Raw genomic sequence first — 21,728 nt, 5'->3', positions numbered from 1 at the left:
GTTCATAGCAAGTGCCTTAAAAACCCAACCCTCCCCTGAGGTCTTTAGAAAGTCCCGGAGAGTTGTACAGGAGAAAGCTGAGCCCACCAAGAGGACCACCACAGGAGTCATCTCCTGTCCTCTTGGGAAGGGGAGGGCTGTGGTCAGAGGGCAGCCAGAGTGACAGCTTTTCTTATCAACCAGGGACTGATTAGCCTTCTGGCCCCAGATGATGGGTCACATCTATTCTCAGCTTTTTTTTGCTGTGGGAAGAATTGGTCCCAGGCCACTGTCTCAGCATCCCAAAGCTACTTCTGAGCTGCCAAGATGGGATAAGGGCCCTAAGCCCCCCTGCCACCACTGGCCAGTAGCCCTGGCAGTGGATGCCCCACCCAGCTGAGCACTGTGGCCCCCTCTGGTCCTCAGGAGCCTCTGTGGGCTCTGTCCTCAGATGTGGTCATCTCCTCCATCTCAGCCAAGGTGGGTGCCTTGAGCAGGACTCGGGGTCGCGAGTGCTGCACACTGCTCCCAGCATCGGGAACGGACAGGTTGATGCAGGAAGTGGACTTGACATCGCCAGAACAGACACTGAGGATACAGGGCAGAGAGCCGAACCCTGGGAGGCAGGAGGCCAGGCAGGTGGGACGTGAGTGGGGAGGAGGCGCACAGGACCCGTGTGGCCAGCCTGGTAGACAGGGTTTGGCTTAGTTCCCTACTTTACAGAATGGAAGCCTGAGGGCTCGTCAGTCACTAACAAATTGGACACCCAACCCGAGGCGCAGTGCAGGCTAGCCCCTCAGAGACAGAGTACAAGGACTGCAGATGGTCTCCACTCTGACCGGGAAGATCAGGTCTCAGACATCTGAATAAATGCCTGATTTTCCCAGACCCCAAAACTTCGGTTTTATTTTGTTTTCTGCCTAATTGTTGAAATTTATCATAGCAAAAAGTACAAAGTCAGGTCAAAACCCAGAGTAAAGTCAGGGCACCTTGAACTTCACAAGGCCAGACTACAAACTGGGACGTCCTCTACCTAGGATCTCGTGGAGCCGACACCGACTCCTGATTTGTGGAGTCACCAGGGGAAGTGGGGGACTTCATCCAGGGCCACCTGGGGTCTCTTCTCCCATCACCCCTCCTCTTGCTCACCACGGGTGCCCAAGCGCTGGTCCCCCACAGGGCGCAGCCTCCGCTCCTGCTTGATTTCTTCCAGGATCTTCTTATGCAGGGTCCTCTGCTTCTGTGGCAAGGGGCGCAGCCTTCTCTCTGAGACCTGCAAAGAGGATGAAGCATGAGGTAGGAGGGACTTAGACAGTGACAGGGGACGCTCAGGAGTGGGGAGATACTCAAGGTTCACAGGACACAGGGCGCTAACTCTTGGCTCTCCAGGAAGGAGTACTACCCAAAAGAGCTCTGCCTGCCACAGGCATTGGGGGAGGTGACCAGCACCATCCTTCTAGAAGGACGGAGGTCCGGGGCCCATGCCCAACCTTCCAGCCAGGAGACAGGGAGCAGAGCCCACCCCATGGTTCGGCAGAGGTATGCTCAGGCACCCCTTGCAAGTGAGACACAGGACAGCACCAGGGCTGGAACGCCCTGTAGGAGGCACAGCATGGGCACTTGCTTCAGCGGAGGCCGGGAGAGGATAAAGTCCAGGATAAGCTCATATGCATCCTTCTTCACTGGTGGAGGGATGTCCTCATCGACCTGCCGCAAAGAAGCCCCAGCTCAGACCGGGGCTGACCTGAGTTTGTAGGGGTTGTCTGCTGGTGACTGGGAGGGCTCACTCAGCCCCTGACACAGCCTGGCCTTCATTTCTGACCTGCCTCTGATGGCATCGGCTCCCTGCGACCAAACTGTCTCTAGGACAGGTACATGGCAGGTAGTCAGCTACCACCTCCAGTACTCACACCTCTAAGCCCAGCCATTTGATCTCTGTCTACCTTGGATTCTTCTAGAAAGGAGCTTGCTAGTACCCACCTCAAAGGGTTGTCACGGGAATGAATGAACCTGTTCATTTAAAATTCTAAGAGTAGCTGGGAGCTGTGGTACACGCCTGTAATTCCAGCAGCTAGGGAGGCTGAAGCAGGAGGATCACAAGTTCAAAGCCCGCCCTGCAACTTAGTGAGGCCCTAAGCAACTTAGTGGGACTCTCAAAATAAATAAATGAATGAATGAATGAATAAATAAATAAATAAATGGTGCTGGGGATGTGGCTCAGCAGTAAAATTAATGATAATCATAAAGTTCCAAGAGTGGCATCAGCCCACGCCAGGGCTGCTGGGTGCTCCTTAGGTGGAATAGCCCTGCAGCCTCAGTTCCAGGCCTCCAGGGCGATCTCCGTATTCCCCATCTTCTTGGTCAAACTGTGTCCCCAACACAACATTGAGCTATGGGGCCCGAGGGCCACACCTGCCTTACTCATGATCTGTGTGCTGTAAGGGGCTCAGTGTTCAGCCTAAGGAGCCAGGGCCCCCAGCAGAGGCGGGCAGGAGCTCGGCGCTCACCATGACCTTGCGCAGCTGGTAGTTCCTGGTGCAGATGTCCTGCATCAGCATCTCGAAGGGGGTGAGCTGGAACTCGGTGGGCAGGGGGTTGAACTCTTGCTTCTGCACCTTCTTGAGCTTTACCCCATGGCGCAGCTCCCGCATGAGCTGGACCCACAGCCGGGCCTGCCCCAGAGACAGACAGGGCCCTCAGCCTGTGCAGCCTCCCGGCACAGCCCTGGGGTGACTCTCCTGTCTTACCCAGTCTGTGTGTCCCAGGTTGTCCAGCTCCGCCAGCGGCTTCTCCACCTGAGGCTCATCCTCCCCCAGCTTCTGCAGCATCTGAGACCACACATCTGGTTAGTCCAGAGAAGGTGGAAGGTGGCAGACATGGGACATGGGCTTCCTCACCACACGGCTACTGCTAACCAGCTGAAAGGGGACCTGTGGAGCCCTGACCCAGGCTGTGGGGCTCGGGAAGATGTCTGGGAGAACCACGCTCTCCACCTCGGAACCAGACAGGTACCTGTCCGTCAGCTCTAGGTGGCTCCTTCTGGGTAGAGGCTGGTGAGAATCTAGTACCCATGTGGCACCTCCTCCCATCTCATCCACATACCCCAGGGAGGTGTGGCAGGGGTGGGAGCCCGGATCTCAGTGCACACAACACCTCCTCAGGTGCACCTTGGCCGGCTATGGCCCACACATTCTCCTGAGACATTCACAGCTGCTCCTCCACCACGATCCCCACGGGAGGCCACATGGAACCCAGCACCTCAGAACCTGCAGCTGGACCTGCCGTAACATGGCACAGGCTAGGTCCTCAAACTGTTTGAGCAGATGGTGGTGGGTGCAGGCCAGTGTGGTTGCCAGCAGGTACGGGGGGGGGATCATTCCCAAACCAGGAAAAATGCCAACATCATGGTGAGGGCCAGGAAACATCCTGGCATTAGGGACTGTCAGGTGACTGTTCTGGGCTGAGAATTTAGGGAAGGCTGCTGGACTAGCTGCCTCGGTTGCCCTGCATCTCAGTGGCAGCCTGACTGCTCTGACTCCCCTGTCCTGAAGAAGCATCTGCCCTTCAGTCCACAGCCACTCTTGACCAAGACAGAACCGGTTACCCTGGCTGCACCCCAAAATACTTGCCAAATGGCTCTGAGACACTATAAGAATTACTGCCAGCTCAGAGAAGCACAAGGCATGCCATTCTAACAGCAGTCCCCAGGTGGGACCTTGCCAGCCCAGTGGCACAGGGCAGGAGGGTGGCTCTCCCATCCTGAGCAGGCTGCTTCTCTCCAAAATGCCCACCTAGACTAGCACAGCTGCACCCCACCGAGGGACCTGTCTCTGTGCCCCCTACCACCAGTTCCCTGAACTTCAGGCCAATGGCTTGACGTCCAGAGTTGTGTGTTCCTGCTGAAACAGGAGCCTTGCTGTCTGGGTGAGAAACTGAGCAACAAGACACAGGCTAAGTTCAAGGAAGGAGGAAAGCATCAGGACCACCAACTGTCTGTGGAGTCGGGAGAACACCCCTAGGATGTCAAGGAAGAGCTGGAGAGAAGGTGGGATGACCACAGGAACAGGCCATGGGCTGGTAACCTCCCCATCTCGGCATGTGAGAGCTGCAGGGGAGGCTGGCAGCTCCAGCCTTTTCTTAGGACCCAAGGGTCAGTGAAGCTGCCAAGAACCCCTCTGTATTAGAAGGAAAGAGCACCCAAAAAGGTGAGGGTGGAGTCAGGGACCATACCAGTTAACTCCCAAACTACCTTCCAACACCTAAGCAAAGGAGTGCAGCCAATCTCTCTGACCTCTCCAGGTACCCCTCTCTCCTCTGTGGAAAGCTGATGGGCCCAGGGTCCCTGCACTTAGGACACTGCCAAACAAACCCATCAGCTCCCTTTGAACAGCACCAACTCCTCCAGGAGGGGCTGGGAGCTGGGAGCTGGGAGAGCAGACTGCACACCATCCCTGAGGTCCAGGGGGATCAGGACAGCCCCAGAGGAGAACTGTGGCTTGGGAGCCCAGGGAGACCAGCCCTGCCCTATACTGGCTCTGCAGCTCCTGGCAAGGATCCAGCCTCCCAGAGCCTACATCTGCCCACCTGCAAAATGGGCCCAAACTTAGAGAGGTACCTGGAGAGCAAGGCCAGGCACAGCACATACCCACAGGTACCCCCACGGAACTGCCCACCCACCCCACTTGAAGGATCTGTGTGGTTCTGAGAGGTGGGAAGGGACTGCCATTGGCATTGTCTTCAGAAGAAACTGGGACCTGGGGAGCAAGTGGGGGCAGCAAGCAGGACTCCCTCACAGAATCATGACAGCTGGCTTAAGGCAGCAGGAAGGAGGCTCGGGCAGAGGCTAGGAGCCAGTTGCTGCCTCCCTAGGCCTTGGTTCCCTTCTCCAAAAACCTGGCCAAAATGTATGAGGCTTCAGCACACAGCCCAGAGCAGCTGGGGCACTCCCACCGAGGGGCAAGGTACCCACTAGTCACCCCCCAGATCCCCTTCGGGTCTGGCCATCCGCGGGCCCCACCTTCAGCACTGTGTTCCCAAGCTCACCTTCTTGGCCTCCCGCACCCTGGCTAGGAAGGCCTGGAGCTCCAGCGTCTCCACAAAGAGTGCGCGGCACACAGCCTGGTAGTGGGCCTGCGCACCCCGAGGGTCAGTCAGCCGCACCGCGCACAGCTGCATGGCCTGGGAGAAGGTGCGCAGGGCCCGGGGGCCACCGTCTGCAACCTCCTCCTCCTCCTCTGGACCCCCGTAGCCCTTGTCCGCTGCCCCACAGCCGCTGTCCTCACAGTCGCTGTTGGCCATGAGGTTGATGAGCCGCTCCAGCTGTGGGCTGAGCTCGCGCTCCTCGCTCTCGTCCAGGCCCCAGTCCAGTGCGCGGTAGATGGCAAAGCCCAGCGACTGCACCATCTGCAGGACAAAGAGGGGTTGGCGCAGGCGGCAGGCGGCAGGGAACAGTGCAGGGCGCCCCAGAGCTGGGCAGGCTGCCAGCCCCTTCACAGGCGGGGAGTGGCCAGGCCCAGTAAGAGGCCAGGAGGGAGGAGCTAACGGCCCACTGAGGGGATACACCAGGTACAACACGGTGAGGTGCGTGACTGAAGGGACTGCCCGCGGCACACCACTTTGCAGAACAGCTTGGCCCCTCGCAATCCAACAGACGTGGGACCAGTGCCTCAGCAGCTCTCTCCAGGTGCTGAACTGATGGGTCCCGAGCGCGGCCACTGGAACGTTCTCCAGCTGAGAGTGAGACCGCACTCGGGACACTCACAGGGAATGCTACCACACAGCAAAGAGGAACCAACACGCAGTCCCATGTGCTGATCCAAGGGAAAGGATCGGCAGAGAGCCTTCAGGACACACCGTCCCTTCCAGGAGCCTCGGGGAGCTGAGCCTGATCAGATGCAGAGGGTCAGGGGCTCCCTACAGGCATCCTCACTGGGGTGCCACTGAGAGGGGTGGACCTTCCAGAGGTTCCACTGCAAGGTCTTCTGCTGGAGTGTGCCCTCGGAGGGAGAGTGCAGCCCAGCCCTTCCCTCCTCTGCCCTGTGCTCCCGCCATGAAGTCCTGAGCCACACCGGCCCAAAGCCACAGGGCCAACTGCCATGGACAGAAACTTGGACACTGTGAGCCAAGATGAACCTTTCCAGGTACTTGAGTCTCAGAGGCCGAAAGCTGGCTGACCCCAAGCCAGACATGGTGAAGTCTGACCTAAAAAGTCATCACACTGGAGTGGGTGGTGGGTGAGACGAGGGGATCACCAGGCAGGGTGGGTGGGACCCAGTGCCGTGGCGCCCAGTGAACCAGGCACCCCGGGCTGTTCTGCCTGCTTTGGATAAGCTTGAGGCTCTCCGAGTTCTTCACCTGTTGGTTTGGTTTGGTTTGTGGCACTGGGTCTGAACCCAGGCCTCCAGCATGCTAGGCCAGCACTCCACCTCGGCTACACCCCTGCCCACAGGAAGTGTTTGTTGTTTGTTTGTTTGTTTGTTTTTTAAGCTCATTTTTAAAATCCGTGAGGTCTCTTGGTGGAGGCCTCTGGGCTCAGCGCCTCTCGGCAGGGAACCCTGTTTCCACAGTCTGCCTTTAGGGGCCTTGGGACCAGAGGTCTGTGGAGGGGGAGCCGGTCCTGACACCTCTGCACGGGGACTGCCCTGCCGTGCACAAGGTCCTTGCTCAGCATCTGGAAGGCCATCCTCAGTGACGGCCGCCATTTTAAGAGAACAGTTTTGCTTTCCTGCCCCAGGACCTTCCTGAGAAAGGCTCACCACTCCTCACACCAACCCTCATGCCAACCCTCATCAGGCCCACCCGGCTCTGGTTCCCAAGCCTTCCCCCTGAAAGTCCCAGGACCCCAGCCCGTTTGCCCTCCCCCATCGAGATGGCCGTTATCTGTCAGCTCTGACGAGTGAACTCTCGTGTCTCCCGGCCTGGCTCTGACTTTCATCCCTGGCTTACCCTCTCTCCTCCCCTCGCCCTGGCCCACAGGCTCCCTTGGAGGGCTGGGTGTGCTCCCAGCACTGTGACAGGCCACAGCTCTGAAGAATGCAGTGGACAGCAGGGCCACCCCAGCCTCAGCCTCAAGGTGGCCCACCTTCTCCCCTGGACGCATCACTTCCCCAGGGAGTCCCTGTCTGACTCCTGCTGAAATTCTTCCATCAGGTAAGTGAAGAAACCCATGGTCCCAAGTCTAGCTCCCCCTTCCCTCTGGTGACTCCTCAGACCTTTCTCCAAAGATGATCTTCTCTGTGACATCTCCTGGTGACCTGCACAGGATCTTCAGAGGTACTGACTTTGCAGATATCTGGCCCACCAGTGATTTGGGGTGGGTGGGGAGGACTGGCAAATCATCCCAGTTCCATGTTCAGAAGATGGCAAGAGTCCCATAATTGAGGCCAGCATCTGCCTCCTTGAGAAGAGTGAAGGAGGAGACTTCTGATCCCCGACTAGGCATGGCCATCACCCCTTGCCAGCCTGACGCATCCACAGAAGACCAATGTTTAGCCAGGCTCGGTGCACATGTTTGAATCCCAGCAGCTAGGAGGCTGAGGCAGGAGGCTCACAAGTTCAAGGCCAGCCTGGGCAACTTAGTTAGACCCCTGTCTCACAATGAAATGAAAAGGGCGGGGTACAGTTCGGTGGCTCGAACTCCCTAGCCTGCGCAGGTCTGGGCTCAACCCCAGCATACGACCTCCCTGTGATCTGCTGGGCATTGCTCTTAGTGCTAACGGACTTTCATGCTTTTCTTTTATGACATGGATCAAAAGGATGCATTTACGCAAAGACACTCTCCTAGTCGGAACCTGGGCTGAGCCTGGTGTCACTCTTCTGCTTGGCTGTGGACAACCCACCGACACCATCTCTCATCTTGCAGTTTGGGGAGAGAGGCACAGAGAGGTCAGGTTGCCTGGGCACAGCTTGCAAAGAGCTGGGCCTTTGCTTGGCCAGGCCTGGGTCTGCTGTGTAGAGTCCTCAGCCTTGTCCCTCACAAGGAGGCCACTGCCTTCTCCGGGAACCTTCTGGGTCACCTGCTTCAGGGCCTCTAGCTTCCTGTGTGCCCACCTCTGGGAGCCTGGAGAGCCAGGGCCTGCACCATGCCAAGCAAGAACAGGTGGCCAACCCAGTGCCAGGCAGAGGGCCAGCAGGAGTCCATGGTGGCAGTGGGGCAAAGGGTGGCCCCCTGGAGGCCACCTCAGCATGTCTGTGCCTTCTGCAGACGAACATCAGGGACACAGCTCCAAGCCACACCCTAGACTCTAGAGCAACAGCCACAGCCACAAAACTCTAGCAGAGGGTCACACCTGACAGGTGCCAGCCTGAACCCGGCCCAGGCAGGCGAAACCTGGGGTCAGGGGGGCTCCAGCAGGGCCTCAGGGCCCCTCCTGGGTGCCACGGTGATGGGGCAGGCAGGAGTTACAGTCCCCTCGAATTCCTGGTGAACCTTTTGGCCTTTGGGTATGGGCCAAGAATGAGCGAGGAGGTGTGAAGGGCATCTCACTCCTACTCCGTCTGCCTCGAGCTCCAGGCTGGCTCTGACGGTCTTTCTCATGCAGACCGCCCACCCCATGGACAGGAGGACAGACTGAGGGCACAGGAGGAGAGCCCCCTCTTCCTCCTGGCCTGAGCTAGTGCCACTCTGGGGAAAGTGCCAACTGCAGTCAAGTCTTATCTGACAGCTGCGTCAGTGAAAGGTCTTCTGTGCCTCCAGTCATCGGAACTCTCTGGAAGTCAAGAATGCTCGTTCCCCATAAGGAAAAGTCTAGGCAGTTGGCCAGGCTCAGAACCTCTAGCCCTGCCGGCATTCCAGCACTGGACAGGCTCAGCAGCCTGGGGGTGGTCAGAAGCTGCAGGGGTCCTGTGGGCACCTCGTGCAGCCTGAGTAGCCCCAGTCGAGACGACGTGCAGGCAGCTCCCCTGCTGAGGCTACTCGCTCTGAAGTGCACCTGGGGCCTCTGAGAACAACAGTCCTGACTGGACTGTTCCCATACACCGTTGTTGTGAATATTTATAAATTTTTAGTTGTAGATGGACCCAATACCTTTATTTTAATGTGGTGCTGAGGATCAAACCCAGTGCCTCACACATGCTAGGCAAGCGCTCCACCACTGAGCTATGGCCCTAGCTCCTCTTTATAAATCTTTTTAAAACTTTGGAAAGTGGGCTGGGGATGTGGCTCAAGCGGTAGCGCGCTTGTCTGGCATGCATGCGGCCCGTGTTCGATCCTCAGCACCACATACCAACAAAGATGTTGTGTCCGCCGAGAACTAAAAAATAAATATTAAAAAAAAATTCTCTCTCTCTCTCTCTCTCTCTCTCCTCTCTCACTCTCTCTTTAAAAAAAAAACTTTGGAAAGTTTTCAAGTAATAGACTACTTGGGAACTCTGCACAGCAGGGGCCAGCTGCCACCCAGGAGCACTGCACTTGGGAAAAAGAAACTATCCAAAATATTATGCAGCCATGAAAATGGATGACTAACCACCACAGGGCAATGCAGAGGAGTCTTGGAAACACACAATTGTTTGAGGAATCTCTATGTAGGACAAGTACAGAGCTGGTAAATAAACTCGGCGATGTGCTACTTGAATGGCAGTATTCCAAGGTGAGGGACTATGGGAGGTGAGACACACTGCTAGTTTCTGGGTTCTCAACAACAGATGGTATATGCTCTTCTGGTCTGTGCCCACCTCCCCTGAGTGTGCCACTGTGTTCACTGTAAAACAGGTGTTATATTAGAGCAGTGGTTTAAAGACACAGAGAAGAACCAAATCCAGGACGTGATCCCAGGGCAGGTGGGAGGAGGAGGAAGGGGTTGGAGATGTGGGCTGAGTGGGAATTCCTTGGCTTGTGTCCTTGGCTGGTTTTCCTGTTTGCTCCTGAAACTCACACCCAGCCCCCAGCATTGTGCCTGTGAGGCCAACCAGGCAGAGGTCATCACCTACTTCCCTCTGGGTCAGTAGCAACTCCTCCCTTGCTCCTGCCCCAGAGCCCTTGACACCCTGCTGGGCCCTCACTGCCTGTCCTCTGTGCACAGCTTCCTCCCAGGCCCAGTGAGGCCCTCTGGGTGCTGCGCTGTCCTGCCTCGACGAACAGCTACAGGACTTAATACGGTGAGAGTGTCCATTATGCAACGCAGGTTCACTCTCACAGGATCAAGTCGTCTTTAAAACTGTTTTCAGTACCTGAGCTTCTGAGCTGGCTGGGGACACCATCGTGGTCATGGGCTCTGCAAGAAAAGATAGCGAGTCAGGTTCCCCCAGCCACCCCAGGACCCAAGGACAGGCTGCTGCCCCTGCCTCAGCTCACCATGACCCCAGGAGCCCACAGACTGAAATGGCCAGCTGAGCCCACGGGAAGGTGGGATGCCCCACCCCCCGCCCATTTCCCTGTAGGAAAATACAGTAATCCCCCCACTCTCCCAAGGAACCCCAGAAAGTTCATTGCCAGCTGAGCCACCAGGTCACTTGCAAGGCCCTTCAGGAGCCAGCTCTGGGAAGGACACCTAGGTGCCAAGAGTGACTGTCCCATTCTGCACTAGAGAAGGCAGACCCCAGTGCTCCCCAGTGCCTGCTCAGAAGAGTGGTCAGCAGTGCTGGTGAGTGGGTCCAGGGTCTGGGGTCCAGGCCTGCTTGGAGACAGAGGGAAAGGAGGGAGCAGCTCAGGTAGGTGGTGGCTGCAGGCAAGAAGCCGCGGTCTGAAGTGAGAAGCTGTGACGTTGGGAACTGAGGTGGCCTGCCTCCAAGTTACACTGTCGGAAGAGACTTGGGCTCAGAGGAGCTGACAGGCTTTGCCTAGCTGGGAATGTCCACCTCGGACTGCGACTCCTGGATCTGAGGCCCACGTACAGGCTCAGTGTGATGCTGAGTGGCGGCAGGTAGTGAGTGGCATTTTGCAGGTGCTCATCCATGAATGCCGAATCCAACCCAGGAAGTGAGCAGCTCAGGCACCCATTCACAGATGAAGAGATAGAGGCTCAGAGATGACCTCCTGTGCTCCAAGGTATCACAGCTAGTGGCGGGGAGATAGTGCCAGAGCAAGGCAGGGAACCCCAGAATCTGGACCACCAGTTGCTGACCAAGCCCCCAGCCCCCCAGGTTCCAAGGATGCCACGGAATGAGATGCAGAAACCTACCCACACATACGACGTGCAGGGGCACTCGAGTGGGCATGGGAGCTTCACCGCCTTCACTCCTACTAGAAAGAGGCGAGACGTGGGAAGACAGACCTCAGGACGGTCTCCGCACGAACCTGCTAATGCCGCAAACACTTTCAAAATGCCATCAAGAGCCAGGAGGATGGCCCAAGATAAAGGAGACTGCCACCCACTGCAGTAATGGGAACAGTCCAGGCCAGCATCGGTGAGGTCAGGAGAGGCCAGCAGTGTGCAGCAGGCCACAGGCTCTTGTCCTGGGCCAGCGTCCTGCCTGCTGGGCAGTCAGGGAAGCTGGCAGCCACAGCTGGTCCAAGTAGTGGGGAGGTAGAAGCATCAGACCCAGGACCAAGGTGTTTCCTGGAGGCCAGTGCCTGGGTCATGCTGCTGGTTGGGAAGGGCAGGAGGGGCTGACCGAGAAGGGTGGCCAGCCCTTCCCAGCTCTCTGCACACTGATGGCACACGCAGTCTAGCTCTGCAGCCAGCTCTCTGTGGAAATGCTTTCAATGCTTGTGTTGCTGGCTCAAATAGTTCATATATTAGCAAAAACAACAACAACAAAAAAATCATGCCAACATTAAAGTGTCTGTGAATCTTAATTGTTTGCAGTTGCAAGGACTTAGGAACTCTCCAGGGTTTGACGAGCAGGCTCGGCCTGCTGAGATGGGGGTGAAGGAGATCTCTCGGGGAGGCCGAGCTGGGGCCTCCACGAGGTGGTCACAAAACTCCAGCAAGTTGGAGGGGGTGGTGCCAGGAATCCCCCTCTGTGGTGAGGAAACTGGGGCTCAGCAGACTCAGAGATCTGCCAGAGTCCACCCAGCTAATAAACTGCAGAGCTGGGTCCCCGCGAAGCCAAGCACACTCCTGACCCACCCACCCAACAGTCCAGGTACGACTGCCCGGAGCTGCTCTCACTGGAGTAGACAGAAGCAGAGGGAGGCAGCGGGACCCAGGAGATCACGTGTCTATGGTGAGACCTCCAGAGGGGAGATGGAGCCAGACACAGGCTCCCACCACCACTCTCTGATCCCTGCAGGGGGCGGGACCACTCAGCCACCTCCTCCTGCGGGAAGGACACCCTCGCCAGGGAAAGGAAACCCACTCCAGATTCTCTTGCGTGGAATGGCAAGTGAGGAGAACTGAAGCGCTCGGCACTCCTCTGAACACTGTTCCTGTGGTGGAAGGACAGACTGCACCTGGAGGAGAGGTGCCCAGAGGACCTTCGCAGCTGCCCCCAGCAGCCTCCAGAGGAAGCGCACAGCCCTGCGTGGCAGGTGAGAGGAGGTACCTGCACCTCAGCCCCGTCTGCCCTGGGAGGACTGGAGATGTCAGATCCTGGCCAATCTGTGGCCCTCAGGCTCTGGGTGTCCTCCCTCGGACCTCACTTTCTCACCTGCAGGACAGAGGTGACACCTACGTCTAACAGTGTCACCTCAGAGAGGTGCAGCAACAGAGGCAGAGAAGCTTCCCGAGGTGGAAGGGTTTGCAGAGCACCTACTGCGCTGTGGCAGGGCCTGGAGTCAGGACAGCCTGCCCAGAGTGTCGTGTGGCCACAGCAGGCTGCAGAAACACAGCGTATGTGAGCCTGGTAGACAGGAGAACTGGCCGCAACCCAGGAAGGCCACCACCAAAGTCTCTCAAAACCACGGTCCCGGCCTTCCAAGGTAGCAGGTCTGCTTCCCGAAGCCTTGCCACACGGCATGATGCCAACTGCCACTCACTGTAGCACCTTCTTACCACAAGACACTGGAAATACATACACACACACACACACGCGCACACACACAGGAACAGGGCATCCTGGAGTGGAGTGGGAGGGCAGAGGGCAGCTCTAGGTTTCAGAGCAGAACCCGTGTGCTGGTGTGCATGAAACTTTACACTGTGGCTAAGAGGCCAGTAGGTGGGGACCATAACACAGGGCTCTGGGATGCTACTCTCTCTGCAAGTTCTGAATTTGGGTCTTGTGGACGCACTACAGAGTCAAGAAATCAAATCATGCAAAAGGGTGCCACTCAACGTGCAGTGCTGCCCTGTCTCAGAGGTGGGGTGGAGCCCAGAGCCAGCAGACTTTGGACCCAAACACCCTGTGTGCTCCCAGAAGCCCAGGGTCTCCACCACCTCGGTCCCCTCTCACGGGGAGACACCACCCCCCATGGTCAGGGTGAGTGAAACACACCCAGTGTCGGTGATTTCAGGCTCTCCACAAAAGCTTGTTCCACAGTCAAGACTCTAACTGCAAGACCCAGTTGGGCCCTCTGTGGAGCGTCAGCCTTCAGGAGCTGGAGGATGCCCACAGGCAGGTTCAGAAGTCGCAAGCTCTGTTTGTTCAGCAAACATAGAGCTCTTTGGGTCAAAGGGATACAGGTGTGTCCCTCCTTCTGGGTCACTTCTGCCAATCCTTGGGCTGAGATCAGCACGATTCTCCACATGCTCCCCAGGGGCTCCCCTCAGTCCACTGGGCAAGGATCTGAGAGGAGACCCAAGTCAGGGGATTCGAGAACCTCGGATGGAATGTGGATTCTAGAACCACTTGGAACATTCCTGGGCCCCTGCAAAGATCTACTGAAGTGGAATCCGTGGGAGGGACCAGCACAGGGTGGTTCTGACCACTGGGGTGGTTCTGACTGTTCAACAGGCGTAGTGGGGCCCTGACAGCAGAGGGTGGGGTGCAGAGACTTATCGAGGAAGGTGTGCCAGGGTTCATGTTCCATCATATGTAAATTTCACATCAAAAGAAAGAATTACAAACAAACGCTAAGCTCTGGTAACAGCACACAAGCTGAAGTATTTAGGGGAAGTAGATTGATGTGTATACAACAATTTCCTGGAAATGAATCAAGAATGAGCCAGGCGCCATAGCACACACCTTAGTCCCAGCCACTCAGGAGGCTGAGGCAAGAAGATCACAAGTCCCAGGCACACCTAGGCCATTCAGCAATACCCTGTCCCAAAAAATAATTTTTAAAAATAGGAAAACAATAAAAGAAGAAAAATGGAGAGCGACATGACACCCAGATGTGAGGGTGGAATTGGGAGCGTACACACCTGCAGGCCCCCTGACTTCTGCGTGGCATGGCCAGGGGACACAGGTGGCAGACGTAGGCAGGACAGCCAACAGCTAACCTAAGGAAAAGGCTATTCTGTATCTATACCCTCTTAAGACAGAAGAAAATGGGTTTGTGTCACCTCGAGCCGGAAGGTCGTGGAGATCTGTCCTGAAGCCACAGATGCCCACACTCTCCTTTCTGCTCACCCCTCAGTCCCTGGAGACGAACCAAGGCAGATGCACAGGGGGAAAGTGGGATTCCCTGGGAGAGGACAGAAGCCGAAACAGTGGCTGGGAGCTTCCTCCCGCTGCCCGGGCCCCTTGTGCTTGTCTGCCCGGCGAGCAGACACCACTTCCAGGCCCCTCTCCTCCCTCTTAACCGGGCTTTTGCATCGCTCTGAAGGGTCAGAGTTAAACCCTGGCAGCCTGTCCACAGGGTTTAACCAGGCCTCATGCCAGGGCCGGACCATCCAGTGCCCCAAAATTCCTGGTGCTGCACTAGAGTCAGCTCTGTCCCATGTGGGGCAGAGAAACCCCCCGTGGATGCCAGGCAGGCAGCTGGTGAGCATGTGGAGGATGCGGCTGGAAGGCGACAGCAAGCTTAACCTCACACGTGACATGGGGCCCCCCAGGCTCCTGGACATGTGGAGCCCTTTCCAAAGTCACAGCACAGGTTGGGTGGTACCAGCTAGGACAGGCACCTGGGCCGCCCGTGTCCAGGATTTATGGGAGGGCCAGCCTGGCATGGGCAGCGTCAGAGAGGTCACACACACAGAAGGTGATCGTCCTGCAAGGTGAGGCTTGCTCAGAAGATGGATTACAGAAATCTGTCTGCAAATACACCTTGCTCACCCCCACACACACCTCACAGTGACTGTCTGGCAGCCCTCTTCCAGAAAGCAAAGCTCAGGGACAGGCGCTGACCATCAAGAAATGTGCAGCGCAGCAGCACAGGCCTCCACTGGCACCCCCAAGATGGTCAGTCACACACCTCTAAGGCACAGGCCATCATCACACCCACAACTGTCAACTCAGGTGGCTGTTTTCCTGTGACTTTGGGTTTCTCGGCTGCGGAAGAGGCTCTTAACAACATAGCTCTCCCAGGAGGAGTGACCCCAACACCTCAGCACCTATCCTACAAGCACCTCTCAAGGTTGGCTCCCATCATGGTGAGGAAGGAAAGCTCCCACCCTCCTGGGTGGCCTCTGTCACCCTTCACCATGACTGGACTAAGTGGCCCTCAAGGGCAAAGAGCACAGCTGCAAGAGCACCTGCAATAGCCAGGCAGGTGGCATAGCTGTGACAGGTACCTCCAGCCATGGCCAGGGCTGGCAAGGACCCAGCTATAAGAACCACCAGGAATGTTCTGACAGCCAGGAGACTTGGGAAGGGGAATTCTCTCTGGAAGCAGAATCTGACCTTTCTGACCAGCTCCAGCTTCTCCCCAGCATAACTAAGGACACCAGCCAAGGCAAGACCACTCAAAGCTCATCTGCACACATCTGGGCAGGGGGGATGGTGAAAAGAAGATGACCTCAACAGACTCTTCTGGCCACTGGTGGAACTCAGGGACCTCCAGCAGCAGAGAGAGCCAGCTGTGCGCTTCCTGATCCCAAAGTCCAACCACACTCCTCAATAGCAAAGGGTCCCATTTCAGCACCTGGAAGGAGCACGCTGGGCCAGGAGACACACAGCGAAGTGTCTGTGGCTGGCACAGAGGCCAGCTCAAACATGCAGCAGCAGCACCCCTGGCTGTGACTTGTGGGCCCAGGTGCAGCGGACCCCCTGAGGCCAGAGCCTGCTCTTGAGCACTGCTGGGGGAGAGAGTGAAAGACAAGTCAGCCCTGTGGACACTGTGGTCCAGTTCTGGGCAGGTGTCTTTTTATAAATTTATTTTTTATTTTACGGGGTACTGGGAATTGAATTCAGGGACACTTGGCCACTGAGCCACATCTCAGCCCTATTTTGTATTTTATTTAGAGACAGGGTCTCACTGAGTTGCTTAGCAGCACCTCGTTTTTGCTGAGGATGGCTTTGAACCCATGATTCTCCTGCCTCAGCCTCCTGAGCCGCTGGCAGGCCTGGACAAATGCCTTTTAATGGCCTTTGTGTTAGGAACCTGGGGCTACAACATAAAAAGGGAAGGCCTTGTATCCACTCAAGAACGAAGAACTAGCAACTGCTCCAGAGAACCCTGGGGATAGCCAGGCTCAGACCCACAGTCCACCCCAAGTATAAAGAGTGGGGCCTGACTGAAAAGGTGGAGCATCAAAAGGCAAGAGCTGGGGATGGAGCTCCAGGGTGGAGTTTGGACTTACCATGCAAGAGACCCTGGATTTGAACCCCATCACCAAAAAGAAAAGTGGGCCAATAAAAACGAATAAAAATATATTTGTGTAAGTGAGTGTGAGTGCAAGGCAGGAAGTAAAGGGAGAGGAGGCAGCCATGGCTCCCCTCACCCCAGGGGCACCTAGCACCAGCCTCCACTGTCTCCTGGGCATCTTCCTGGAAGAAAGCTGGGCCCGAAGCTGGATGCTCCAGGGGCCGATGCCCAAGTCCCACTTTGCAGAGCACCTTCCCGTGGGGCAAGCCACCCTGGGACGGCAGGAGGTGGATCCACTGAGAGCGCTGCAGGCCACCTGACCACTGGCTGTGCTGTGTACGGAACGGCTCCACAGAGCTTCACCTGATGGAGTTTCCTGAGTCCATTTTAAAAAATAATCCTTTCCCGATCTTGAGGTTTTAATAATGGCCTCTTAAAAATAACTCCACATGCTAACACATTTCCCATTCTTCCACTTAAAAAAAAAAAAGAGAGAGGCAGCCAGGCGCAGTGGCACATGCCTGTAATCCCAGTGGCTCAGGAGGCTGAGGCAGCAGAATTGCGAGTTCAAAGCCAGCTTCAGCAACTTAGCAAGGCCCTATACAACTCAGTGAGATTCTGCCTCAAAATAGAATACAAAAAAGGGCTGAGGATGTGGATCAGTGGCTAAGTGTCCATGGATTCAATCCCCAGTACCAAAAATAAAATAAAGGCAGACAGAAGTCATAAGCCATCACCATTGTGAGGAATGTTTATGAACAGAAACCAGACCAGAGACCCTGTTCAAACAGAGATAAGGCTCTTCAATGCACAGGCCTGTACTGAGCTTTGACTCCTCAGTCAGGAAGTGCCACTAGATCTGTGATGACTGCCACATGGGCAATGACTGGGAATCAGCAGCACATAGAATCCTGGGGGAGAGAGAGAAACAGATGACCCACATCCCAAGCATGGCCCTCTGATATTTGGGACAGAACCAATAGGAAGCCCAGCTTGGCTTGCCCACAGTTCAGGGAGACACCAGGAAACCCCAGGGATAGCTGCTATGGTTGTGGGCAACAACTCACCACTCCCACTCTGCTTGGGTTTTCCCATCCTTAAAAATCAGAGGCTAGACTATACACTCCCTGCAGTCCTGTCCTGCTCTGCAGAGCTGGGAGCCAGACCCTAGGGTATCACTTATCTCCAGGGCTGGGGTAGGCCCAGGGAGCATCTTATAAGGAGGACAGAGCCTCAGGAGAAAAGCTCTGTGAGTATGCAGACTCCAGGTGAGAGCAGGTCACTGTGCACCTGCCCCTCTGCCCAGTCTTTGAAAGACATGGCAGCACAGTGGTTCAGAGCATGAGTGCAGAGTTCAAATTCTGCCCCTTTCTGAGTGATTTTGGACTTTCTGAGGCCTGGGCCTCAGCTGACCTGAGAGTAAAGTGGGAATAATACCATGATGTCGGTGCTTACTATTTCCACCCATCAAATCAATGTATCAATGCTTTTTGTGCAAAATTCAACTTGCAAGTGTCACAGGCAGGGGTTGGAAGGAAGAGGAAGCTGAGGGAGAAAGCTGCAGGCTCCTGGGGGGGACACAGCAGGCCCCTCCCCACTGTAAAAGGCAGTCACTGTCTGCTGCCTCTGCTGGGCTTTGCCCTGCTCCTGCCCCGTCTTCCACAGAAGCCTGCTCCAGAGCAAGTGCAAGGCCATAGCTGAGGACTGGAGGGAGGTCAGGCTCCAACCAGTGCACACAGCCTGCCTTTGTGCTCACAAAAGGGTTTCAGCTTTGGGGTAATATCATCCTATGCGCCATATACAAACCTTCCATTCTCCAGAGAGGAAAACAACTTAAAGGGGAAAGTACATAACCAGCTAAACGCACCACTTTCAACAGACCTCAAACATATTTCAGGGGCTAAGTTGTTGGTTCTTTTGGATAAAAAAAAAAGCAGATTTTACACTCTCCTTGCTCCCTCTCAATTAAACCCAGGAAACTGGTGTGTATTCCGCACAGATTCCCAGGAGGCAAGCCCCTCCCCCAACCTCCATGAAAGAGCTAGCCTGGGGACATTCTGTGTCCTCTCCGTGTCACTAGAGAGCAGCAAGGACTCTTTGTACCCACAAAGCGTTGCATGAGCCATATACTGAGGGCTGCAGAACCCAAAGCCAGGAGGAGTGGCCCAGGGGAGAGCAGGGAACAAGAATGGCATAATGCCTGCTTCCCGACTTCACCCCAGGTACTAGCAATCTGGCCAAAGCCCCTTCTCAGCCAAGGAAAGCGTGCCCCGCCACAGAGCAGCTGGCCTTGATGCCATGAGAGACGGGAGGACGAGAAGGGGACGATGAGGGGTCCCCAGGTCTGGAAAGGCCAGGAGGGCAGTGCCTGGCCCAGCGGAGGTTCCAGATCCAGAGGGCAGGGGGCCTCCAGGTCCAGCAGCCAGTCAGGAAGGAGGAGTCGGATCCAGCAGCAGGACGGCGCAGTGGGCGCCAAGGAGGTCGCGGTCCCTTTCACCAGGGAACCACCCAGTGAGCCGCCGGCGCGTCCCGACCGCCTCCGGCAGCCGCGGGCCACAACCCGGACGCCCGCTGCGCTCACCCGGCTCCTGCCGTGCGCCGACCAAGCCGTCCTGGTGCAGCAGGATGTCCCCAGTGTCGTGGATGCGGCGCTGGCCGCCGGGCGCGCCTGGCAGGCCGCGGCAGGCCTGGAAGCACACGGCCCACGCCTGCTCCTCTTTGATGGGCTGCTTATACACCTTCAGCACCTCCTCCAGGGACAGCTCCCAGGGCTCCCGCCGCGCCGCCAGTCCCGCGCGCTCCGGGGGCCGTCGCGCTGCAGCCGCCGCCGCCGCCGCCAGCCCGGGCGATGGCCGCCCATCATCGAAGCCCGCGGGAGCGTCGGGTTTCCATCACCGCCGCCGGGCACCGCCAAGCGCGGGGCGGGTCCGCGCCGTCCGCATGCCGCGTCATCCCGGCGGCCCCGCCCCCACCGGCCGTCGCAGGTGGAGCCGCGGGTGCGCAGGGAGGCGGCGTCGGGTGCCAGAGGACCAGCGCTCTGGGGAGGGAGGACCGGGACGCTGCACAAGTGTGGGAGGGAGGCCAGAGTGGGGGACCCGAAGGGGAACTTGAGCCCAGCGGGCCGTGTGGGAGAGGGAGGGGCTCAGGGAACTGGGGCCAGGGCAGGACTGAGGGTGGGGCGCTGACCCAGGCGATCCAGGCCCAGGCCAAGAGACTCATTCCTGATGGAGACGTTCTGGAAGACACCCCACTCTCCCCAACCCCGAGCTCAACAGGTCTACGCCCCAGCCTGCTCTGGACTCACTGTAGGCTGGGCTCCTCTAGACCGGCCTCCGGTGGTGGACACACCACAGTGATGGGGGGCGGGGCTCCCACACTGAGAAGCGAGTCAAAGTGCTGTGAACTCTTTGGAGGGCCTGAAGCAAGGTGACCCCAGGAGACTGCTGGGGTGGGTGAGGGTGAAGGTGACCCGGGATTCGGGCATGAAACACTTAATAGATGACCCTTTCTAGGAGGGAAGGTGTGTCTGCTTCCATCCCTTCACGGTCCCTGAGACAGTAGACACATGAAGACACAGGGTTGGCCAGAGATAACAGCACCCACCCACTCTGTTTCAGGTCCCCTACCCACAAGTCAGGTGGTGTGCCAGCCAGGGACCTGCTTTGTTGGGGTTGATCCAGAAACCTCTCAGTGGTAGTCAGCCAGGAAATGCAAGTGGGAAATCACCAGGAAGCACAAAACCCAGGTTCCCGGGACTGGAGATCTGACTAGGGCCGGGGTGATTCCTGGGCCGCTGGGTTTAAAAACCTCAGCAACGAGGCCATTTCACCTGGTTTGAAGGGAACTTATGGAGGTATGTTTTCACCTGGGGCCCCACTGTCGGATCATCCCTTCTGTTCTTTTAATCTCAAAGCAGAAAGGATTTTGTTACATGTGAGTCATATTTTTAAAATCTTTTTGTTTGGTTTATTTATTTATTTATTTTTAGTTGTTGATAGATATTTATTTTGTTTATTTACACGCTGTTCTGAGAATCGAACCCAATACCTCACACATGCCTGGCAAGTGTGCTACCACTGAGCCCCAGCCCTGTTTTATTTATTTTTTTATGTAGTTCTGGGGATTGAACCCAGGGCTTCATGCAGGCTAGGCAAGTGCTTTACTACTGAGCCACCTCACCAGCCTGACACATGTAAGTGTGACTAGAGTTTTTATAATCAATTGTGGGGTGACTTTCACATCTTTCCTTGTTCCCCAAGCTTATGAGACATGAGATGCAGGAGCACTGGTACTTTGTAGAAGGAAAGTGGAGATGAGAGAAGGTAGAGAAAGATGGCACAGCCTGGGGCTCAGGCTCAGCTTCCCCAATCCTGCACCCATGAAAGGAAGGAATTTCAAGGGTTGCTTCTGAAGGGTAGGCCACCTAGCTTCTGTGAAGCGTCTTGTGTAGAAGAGAATGCCCACACCATGTCAGGTGGCTCCACGGGAATCAAGACTTGGGATGGCCTCACTTCTTACCCCACCTCAGTGGAAGCTGGGTGTGGCTGCACTGTGGCTGTGCTGCTCCCCGTCTTCCTGGTGGCAGGAGCATCCCTGGAGGTGCAGCCACAGTCATGGGAGAGGATGGAGATGGTAATTTCCCTAGTGGGAAAGACGACACCTGCCCTCGTTCTTGGGGGTTTGAATGTCCCTAGCTGACCACAGACTTCAGGGTTTCTTTGGATGAGCAGGTGCCTCCAGCAGCTTCCTCACTGGGCCAGGGCCTGGTAAGACTCATGTCTGGCTGCCTCAGGGGCCTGGAGGCCACCTACTTATAAGAGTCCTGTGACCCTTTCTCACCCAGCTTCCATCACGGCTTCAGGGACCCCTGTGCGCTTCCTCAGATATCAGCCAGCAAGATTCAGAACTAAGGAAAAAAGTGGGACTTGGGTTCTTCTTACTTATGTCCTGAGGATTTGTTACTTATCTAAAAGTTTATCCCCCTGTGCATGACCAAATGAGGTAGCAGAAGTGTTGGCCAGTGCTGGAGACGCTACTGACACATCCCCCAAAAGGATCAGATGAGACCCAGAAATTGGCCCAAGATGAGAAGTCTTCTGACTTTTTTTAGTTGTAAATAAACAGAGCACCTTTCTTTCTTCCTTTCTCTCTCTCTCTCTCTCTCTCTCTCTCTCTCTCTCTCTCTCTCTCCTTGTTTTTCTTTTCTTTTTTCTTTCTTTCTCCAGGAACTGAACTCAGGAGCACT

At 56.4% G+C, this 21,728-nt stretch overlaps 1 pseudogene; it reads right to left on the bottom strand.

Annotated features, from left to right (window-relative positions):
• LOC144253070 (protein spire homolog 2-like) overlaps positions 1-21,333 on the bottom strand; it is a 30,455-nt pseudogene extending 9,122 nt beyond the window's left edge.
• Positions 21,334-21,728: the final 395 nt, after the last annotated feature.

The sequence above is a fragment of the Urocitellus parryii genome, unplaced genomic scaffold, assembly GCF_045843805.1.
Source record: "Urocitellus parryii isolate mUroPar1 unplaced genomic scaffold, mUroPar1.hap1 Scaffold_90, whole genome shotgun sequence".
Taxonomy (NCBI): domain Eukaryota; kingdom Metazoa; phylum Chordata; class Mammalia; order Rodentia; family Sciuridae; genus Urocitellus; species Urocitellus parryii.
The sequence above is the reverse complement of the archived record's forward strand: the minus strand, read 5'-3'. Positions and strand labels throughout refer to the sequence as shown.